The sequence below is a fragment of the Somniosus microcephalus genome, unplaced genomic scaffold (genome assembly GCF_052327205.1).
Source record: "Somniosus microcephalus isolate GS21.2 unplaced genomic scaffold, FLI_Smic_1.0 unresolved_chr8, whole genome shotgun sequence".
In the NCBI taxonomy this organism is placed as follows: domain Eukaryota; kingdom Metazoa; phylum Chordata; class Chondrichthyes; order Squaliformes; family Somniosidae; genus Somniosus; species Somniosus microcephalus.
Genome location: NW_028225186.1, coordinates 31,189,570 through 31,197,827, shown reverse-complemented (window position 1 = coordinate 31,197,827; position 8,258 = coordinate 31,189,570). Strand labels below are relative to the sequence as shown.

The 8,258-nt window shown below is 48.5% G+C and overlaps 1 non-coding gene across 1 annotated transcript; it reads right to left on the bottom strand.

The window, feature by feature from the left end:
• Positions 1 to 2,551: 2,551 nt before the first annotated feature.
• trnas-cga (transfer RNA serine (anticodon CGA)) lies at positions 2,552 to 2,633 on the bottom strand. Its single transcript has one exon. It is a non-coding gene; the product is annotated as a tRNA-Ser (tRNA).
• Between the last annotated feature and the right edge of the window lie 5,625 nt (positions 2,634 to 8,258).

Genomic DNA, 8,258 nt, shown 5'->3' with positions numbered 1-8,258 from the left:
TGGACCAGGCTGCCATGGAGAGAGCGGTCCCTTCGAAATGCTGAAAGGGAGGAGGGGAAGATGTGCTTGATGCTGGAGGTGGTGGAAATGGCGCAGGATGATCCGTTGAATGTGGAGGCGGGTGGGGTGAAAGGTGAGGACAAGGGGGGAACCCTATCATGTTTCTGGGAGTGAGCGGAAGGGATGAGAGCAGTAGTGCGGAAAATGGAACAGACACGGTCGAGTGTCATGTCGACCATGGTAGAGGGGGATCCTCAGTTGAGGAAAATGGAAGACATACCAGAAGCACTGGTATGGAAGGTGGCATCATCAGAACAGATGCAACGGAGACAGAGAAACTGGGAGAATGGAATGGATAAATCCCCAGAGGTCTTGACAGGGTAGATGCTGAGAGGATGTTTTCCCTCATGGGGGAATCTAGAATCAGGTGGCATAGTTTCAGAATAAGGGTTTGTCCATTTAAGACGCAGATGAGGAGGAATTTCTTCTCTCAGAGGCTTGTGAATCTTTGGAATTATCTACCCCAGAGAGCTGTGGAGCCTGAATCATTGATTATATTCATGGCTGAGATAGACAGATTGTTGAACTATCGGAGCGTCAAGGGTTAAGGGGGAACAGGCAGAAAAGTGGAGTTAAGGCCAAGATCAGATCAGCCATGACCTTATTGAATGGTGGAGCAGGTGCGAGGGGCTGAATGGTCTACTCCTGCTCCGATTTCTTATGTTCTTATGTTCTTATAAGGGCAGCAGGTGCATGGGAACACCATCACCTCCAAGTTCCCCTCCAAGTTACACACCATCCCGACATGAAAATATATCACCATAACTTCATCGTCGCTAGGTCAAAATCCTGGAAATCCCTCCCTAACAGTACTATTGGAGTACCTTCACCTCATTGACTGCAGCGGGCCAAGGAAGGCTTCTCACTACCACCTTCTCAAGGGCAATTAGGGATGGGCAATTAATGCTGGCCTTGCCAGCGATGCCCAAGTCCTAGGAACAAATTAAATTAAATTAAAATTGTCACGACTGGATGTGGAAGGATTGCAGAACTTTGATCTGATCCGTTGGTTGTTGGATCGCTTAGCTCTGTCTACACATGCGGTTTCCATAGCTTAGCATGTGTGTAGTGCTGAGTTGTAGCTTCATGAGGTTGGCACATCATTTTAGCTACGCCTGGTGCTGCTCCTGAAATGCTCTTCTACACTCCTCATTGAACCAGGGCTGGTCCCCTGTCTTGATGCTAATGGTAGTGCGAGGAATACACCGGTCCATCAGGTTACAGATTGTGGTGGAATACAATTCCAAAACTGAGGCCCCCTCTGCCCTCTCGGGTGGACATAACAGATCCCATGGCACAATTGTAAGAAGAGCAGGGGGTGGTGAGCTTTACTCCGGTGTCCTGTCGCAAATATTTATCCTCAAATCACCATCACTAAAACAGGTTATCCTCGATTATCACATTGTGGGAGCTTGCTGTGCACAAATTGGCTGCTGCTCTTTATCCAACATTACAACAGTGACTACAACGACATTGCCTTTAAAGTGCTTTGAGACGTCCTCAGGTGAAAGGCGCTGTAGAAATCAGAGTCTTTCTTTTACAGCCTTCGAAGTCACAGAATCACAGAAACACCACAGTGCAGATAGAGGCCATTTCGGCCCATCGAGCCTGCACCGACACATATCCCACCCGATCCCCATAACCCCTACACCAACACATATCCCACCCTATCCCCGTAACCCCACGTATTTAATCCCCCTAACACTGAGGGTCAATTTATCATAGCCAATCAACCTAACCCGCACATCTTTGGACTGTGGGAGGAAACCGGAGCACTGACAACTGACAAAAACCAAAAATCAACATAAATTGAATTTAACAGCAGAAGAAATTAAGGCAGGTCGGTTGGCTAAGTCGGTTAGGGCATAGGGCTAATAACGCCAAGGTCGAGGGTTCGATCCCTGTACAGGCCATTTATTTTTTGATGGTGTGGGTAGTTTCTTAATTTTGCTATTTGCTGAAAAAGTGGAGCTGTAATACTTTGAAGCAAAGCGACAAAACCTTAGTTCTGCAGAGAGCTCAAGGAACTGAAAGGTTGACCCTGTGTCTATCTGTCCACAGATGGCGCTGATCTACAAATTACTCCTACTGGTCACGTGGCCTAATGGATAAGGCGTCAGACTTCGGTATTAATTTCTGAGGTTATCAGGATATTGCAGGTTCGAGTCCTGCCCCGGTCTTTTTACACACTTTTTAATTCGTGTTCAGTTTTACAAAACCAAACCGTGATCCCACTTAGTAGCTGAAGGTGATTCCATACCAAACACTGCAGGGCTCTTTATAATTGGTATTTTTGATGCTGCTTTGTGTGTGTATTGCTCACTAGTTCCCAACAAATCCACAATATCTAATTGATACCGATAAATTATTAGTGTTTCAATTGGAACTTTGGGTTAATCAGTGTAATAAAGTGCAGTGGAGGGAATTCTGATCAATTTCGGGGCCAGTGATCGCCACAGGGAGCCGATGAAAAAAAAAATTGCATCAAAGTCACTGCGAGCAGGGTTCGAACCTGCACGGGGAAACCCCATTAGATTTCGAGTCCAACGCCTTAACCACTCGGCCATCGCAGCTGCACGTTACTAGGGAGAAAATGCTTCCTACTGTGAGTGAGTCAGGAACTAGCTCAGAGAAGACAGGTCATAAATACTCACCGAAAAATCCAGCAGGGAATTCAGGATTAACTTCTTCGGCCAAAGAGCGCTGAGAATGCAGTAGTTGAGGCGAATACTACGAGATGCATTTAAGAGGAAGGGAGAAAGGAATAGAAGGATATGCTGATTGGATTTTTTAAATTCGTTTATGGGCTGTGGGTGCGCTGGCAAGGCCAGCATTAAATGCCCATCCCTAATTGCCCCTTGAGAAGGTGGTGGTGAGCCGCCTTCTTGAACCGCTGCAGTCCGTGTGGTGAAGGTGCTCCCACAGTGCTGTTAGGGAGGGAGTTCCAGGATTTTGACCCAGCGACGATGAAGGATCGGCGATATACTTCTAAGTCAGAATGGTGTGTGACTTGGAGGGGAACTTGGAGGTGGGGGTGTTCCCATGCGCCTGCTGCACTTGTCCTTCTAGGTGGAAGAGGTTGCGTGTTTGGCAGGTGCTGCTGAAGAAGCCTTGGTGAGTTGCTGCAGTGCATCTTGTAGATGGTACGCACTGCAGCCACGGTGCGCCGGTGGTGGAGGGAGTGAATGTTTAAGCTGGTGGATGGGGTGCCAATCAAGCGGGCTGCATTGTCCTGGAAGGTGTCGAACTGCTTGAGTGTTGTTGGAGCTGCACTCATCCAGGCAAGTGGAGTGTATTCCATCACACTCCTTACTTGTGCCGTGTAGATGGTAGAAAGGCTTTGGGGAGTCATTAGGTGAGACACCCGACGCAGAATGCCTAGCCTCTGACCTTCTCTTGTTGTCACAGAATTTATGTTCAATGGTAACCCCCAGGATGTTGGTGGTCAGCTCCTTTGTTCATGTTGGACCAAGGTTTTAATGAAGTCGGGAGCCGAGTGCTCTTGGCAGAACCCAAACCGGGTATCAATGAGCAGGTTATTGGTCAGTAAGTGCCACTTTACAGCACTGTGGATGAAACCTTCCATTAATTTGCTGATGATTGAGAGTAGAGAGTAGACTGATGGGGCGGTAATTGGCTGGATTGGATTTGTCCTGCTTTTTGTGGACAGGACATACCTGGGCAGTCTTCCACATTGTTGGAAAGATGCCAGTGTTGTAGCTGTACTAGAACAACTTGGCTGGAGCACAAGTCTTCAGAATGATAGCCGGGGTTTTGTCAGGGCCCAGAGCCATTGCTGTATCCAGTGTGCTCAGCCTTTTCTTGATATCACTTGGAGTGAATCGAATTGGCTGAAGACTGGCTTCTGTGATGGTGGGGACCTCAGGAGGAGGCTGATATGGATCAGGCCAGGTGGTCCGTCCAGCTTCATTTTTATTATTTTGTTTCATAGCGGTTTGTTACAACTGAGTGGCTTGCTAGGCCATGTCAGAGGGCAGTAAAGAATCAACGACATTGCTATGGGACTGGAGTCACACAAAGGCCAGACCTGGTAAGGACGGCAGATTTCTTTCCCTGAAAGACATTAGTGAACCAGATGGGTTTTTACGACAATCCGATAGTTTCATGGTTACCATTACTGATTCTAGTTTTATTTGGGGGGTGAGGAGAAATAGAGAAGGAGGAGCCTCGTGTGGAGACCAGTTCGTGCAAATGGACTGTTTCTGTGTGGCAGACTCGAAAATATTATGTAACACCCGTTTTAATCAGACACAGAATGATCCGGGACTGACAGCACATCCCTTTTAAACAGATACAGAATGACCAGGGACTTACAGCACATCCCTTTTAAACAGACACAGAATGATCCGGGACTGACAGCACATCCCTTTTAAACAGACACAGAATGATCCAGGACTGACAGCACACCCCATTTAAACAGACTCAGAATGACCCGGGACTGACAGCACATCCCTTTTAAACAGACACAGAGTGATCCTGGACTGACAGTACATCCCTTTTGAACAGACACAGAATAATCCGGGACTGACAGCACATCCCTTTTAAACAGACACAGAATTATCCGGGACTGAAAGCATGTCCCTTTTAAACAGACAAAGAATGACCCGGGACTGACAGCACATCCCTTTTAAACAGACACAGAATAATCCGGGACTGACAGCATGTCCCTTTTAAAAAGACACAGAATAAACCGGGACTGACAGCACATCCCTTTTAAACAGACACAGAATGACCCGGGACTGACAGCATGCCCCTTTTAAACAGACACAGAATAAACCGGGACTGACAGCATGCCCCTATTAAACAGACACAGAATGATCCGGGACTGAAAGTAGACCCCTTTTGAACAGACATGGAATGCTGCCTGACCTGCAGAGTGTTTCCAGCATTTCATCTGTTTATAGTTCAGATTTCCAGCATTAACACTACTTACTTTTGTAATATTACTTTTTGTAATTGGCTCTGTGGTGCAATGGATAGCGCATTGGACTTCTTGTTATATGATAGATTAAGGCATTCAAAGGTTGTGGGTTCGAGTCCCACCAGAGTTGGATTTTGGGCCAGGGTTCGGTGGTTCCCCCAATGACGGTACATTTTGCAGTAAATCGGTAATTCAGAGAAGGGAAACTACTGCCCCGACACTTTCCCTCTGAGTTCTCTCAACCCCTGAGTCAGTTGCACAGGAGCAGGAGGAGGCCATTCAGTCCCATGGCCGTTTTACATAGGAACAAGAGGAGACCATTCTGTCCCATGACCCTTTTACACAGGAACAGGAGGAGGCCATTCAGCACCTTTAGCCTGTTATACAGGAACAGGATGAGGCCATTCAGCCCCTCGAGCCTGTTACACAGGGACAAGAGGAGGCCTTTAACGCCTCGAGCCTGTTGCATTGGACAGGAGGAAGCCGTTCAGCGATACAAGATCTGCACAAGAACAGTAGAACTCCATTCAGCCCCTCAAACCTGTTACATAGGATGAAGAGGAGGCAAATCAGACCCATGATTCAGTTAAAAAGGAACAGGAGAAGGCAATTCAGACCAACGAGTATGTTTCACCGGAACAGCAGGAGGCGATTCAGCCCCTCAAACCTGCCACACATGAACAGGAGGAGGACATTCAGTCCCTCAAGCCTGCTACACTGGAACAGGAGGAGGCAATTCAGACACATGAGTCTGTTATACAGGAACAGGAGGAGGCCATTCAGCCCCTCAAGCCTGTTATACATGAACAGGAGGAGGCCATTCAGCCCCTCGAGCCTGTTATACATGCACAGGAGGATGCCATTCATCCCCTCGAGCCTGTTACACAGTAACAGGAGGAGGCCATTCAGCCACTCAAGCCTGTTACACAGGAACAAGAGGAGACAATTCAGACACACGAGCCTGTTATACAGGAACAGGAGGAGGCTATTCAGCCTCTCGAGCGTGTTATAAAGGAAAAGGAGGAAGCCATTCAGCCCCTCAAGCCTGTTAGACAGGAACAGGAGGAGGCCATTCAGCCCTTCGAGCGGGTTACACAGGAATAGGAGGAGGCCATTCAGCCCCTCAAGCCCGTTATACATGAACAGGAGGAGGCCATTCAGCCCTTCAAGCCTGTTATACATGCACAGGAGGATGCCATTCAGCCCCTTGAGCCTGTTACACAGGAACAGGAGGAGGCCATTCAGCCCCTTGAGTCTGTTATACAGGAACAGGAGGAGGCCATTCAGCCCTTCGAGTCTGTTATAAAGGAACAGGAGGAGGCCAATCAGCTCCTCGGGTATGTTACACATAAACAGGAAGAGGCCATTCAGCCCATCGAGCCTATCATACAGGAACAGGAGGAGGCCATTCAGCCCCTCGAGCCTGTTATGCAGGAACAGGAGGAGGCTATTCAGCCTGATATGCAGGAAAAGGAGGAAGCCATTCAGCCCCTCAAGCCTGTTACACAGGAATATCATGGGCAAGGAAACCTCCTGCTGATTACCACCTACCCCCCTCCCTATGCTGATGAATCAGTGCTCCTCCATGTTGAACACCACTTGGAAGAAGCACTGAAGGCAGCAAGGGCACAGAATGTACTCTGGGTGGGGACCTCAATGCCCATCACCAAGAGTGGCTCGGTAGCAGCACTACTGACCGAGCTGGTCGAGTCCTGAAGTACATGGCTGCCAGTCTGGGCCTGTGGCAGGTGGTGAGGGAACCAACACGGGTGGAAAACTTTCTTGACCTCCTCCTGACCAATCTACCTGTCACAGATGCAAAAAGTTCAAAAAGTATTCATTGGCTGTAAAGCACTTTAGGATGTCCTGAGGTCGTGAAAGGCCTGCAGAAATGCAAGTCATTCTTTTACAGCCTTCCAAGACAAAGTGTTTTAGCGGGCAAAGACCAGAAACAGGGATGGTTCTATAGGGAAGCCTTACAGATGGGCTGGTTAGTTCAGTTGGTTAGAGCGTGGTGCTAATAATGCCAAGGTCGCGGGTTCGATCACCGTACGGGCCGTTTATTTTTCGAGGGAAGGTTAGTTTCTTAATTTTGTAATTTTTGAGCAGTTTAAAAGTTTAAAAAGTTTGGAAGGAAACTCACACGGGACCTACAAAGCTGCAAAATCATAGTTCTACCGAGAGTTCATGGACCTGAAAGGTTAACCCTGTGTTTTTCTGTCCACAGATGTTCCCTGACTTGTGGAGTGTTTCCAACATTTAATGAACAATTTCAGATCCAGCATCTGCTGCATTTCGCTTTTTATTTTACCGCAGTGTCCTCGCTTCTCTTAACAAAAGTCAAAAATAAATTGTAGCTAACGGAAAATGAGCCTTGCTGTCACTGTGAGCATTGGTGGTTCAGGGGTACAATTCTTGCTTGCCGCACGGGAGACCCGGTTTCGATTCCTGGCCAATGCAGGTTAACATTTTTAACAATTTATTTCAGAGCAAACACATCACATGAAACATTAATAATAAATTATCTGTTCCTGTGTAACTGGATCAAGGGAATGAATGGCCTCCACCTGTTCCTATGTAACAGGCTTGAGGGGCTGAATGTCCTCCTGTTCCATTGTAACAGGCTCGAGGGGCTGAATGGCCTCCTGTTCCAGCGTAACAGGCTTGAGGGATTGAATGGCCTCCTCCTGTTCCTGTGCAACATGCTCGAGGGGCTAAATGGCCTCCTCCTGTTCCTGTGTAACAGGCTCGAGGGGCTGAATGGCCTCCTCCTTTGTAACAGGCTCGAGGGGCTGAATGGCCTCCTGTTCCAGTGCAACGGGCTCGAGGGACTGAATGGCCTCCTCCTGTTCCTGTTTGACAGGCTCAAGGGGCTGAATGGCCTCCTCCTGTTCCTGTTGGACAGGCTCGAGGGGCTGAATGGCCTCCTCCTGTTCCTGTTCGACAGGCTCGAGGGGCTGAATGGCCTCCTGCTTTTCCGGTTTGACAGGCTCGAGGGGCTGAATGGCCTCCTCCAGTTCCGGTTTGACAGGCTCGATCGGCTGAATGGCCTCCTCCTGTTCCTGTTTGACAGGCTCAAGGGGCTGAATGGCCTCCTCCTGTTCCTGTTTGACAGGCTCAAGGGGCTGAATGCCCTCCTCCTGTTCCTGTTCGACAGGCTCGAGGGGCTGAATGGCCTCCTCCTGTTCCTGATTGACAGGCTCAAGTGGCTGAATGGCCTCCTCCTGTTCCTGTTCGACAGGCTCAAGGGGCTGAA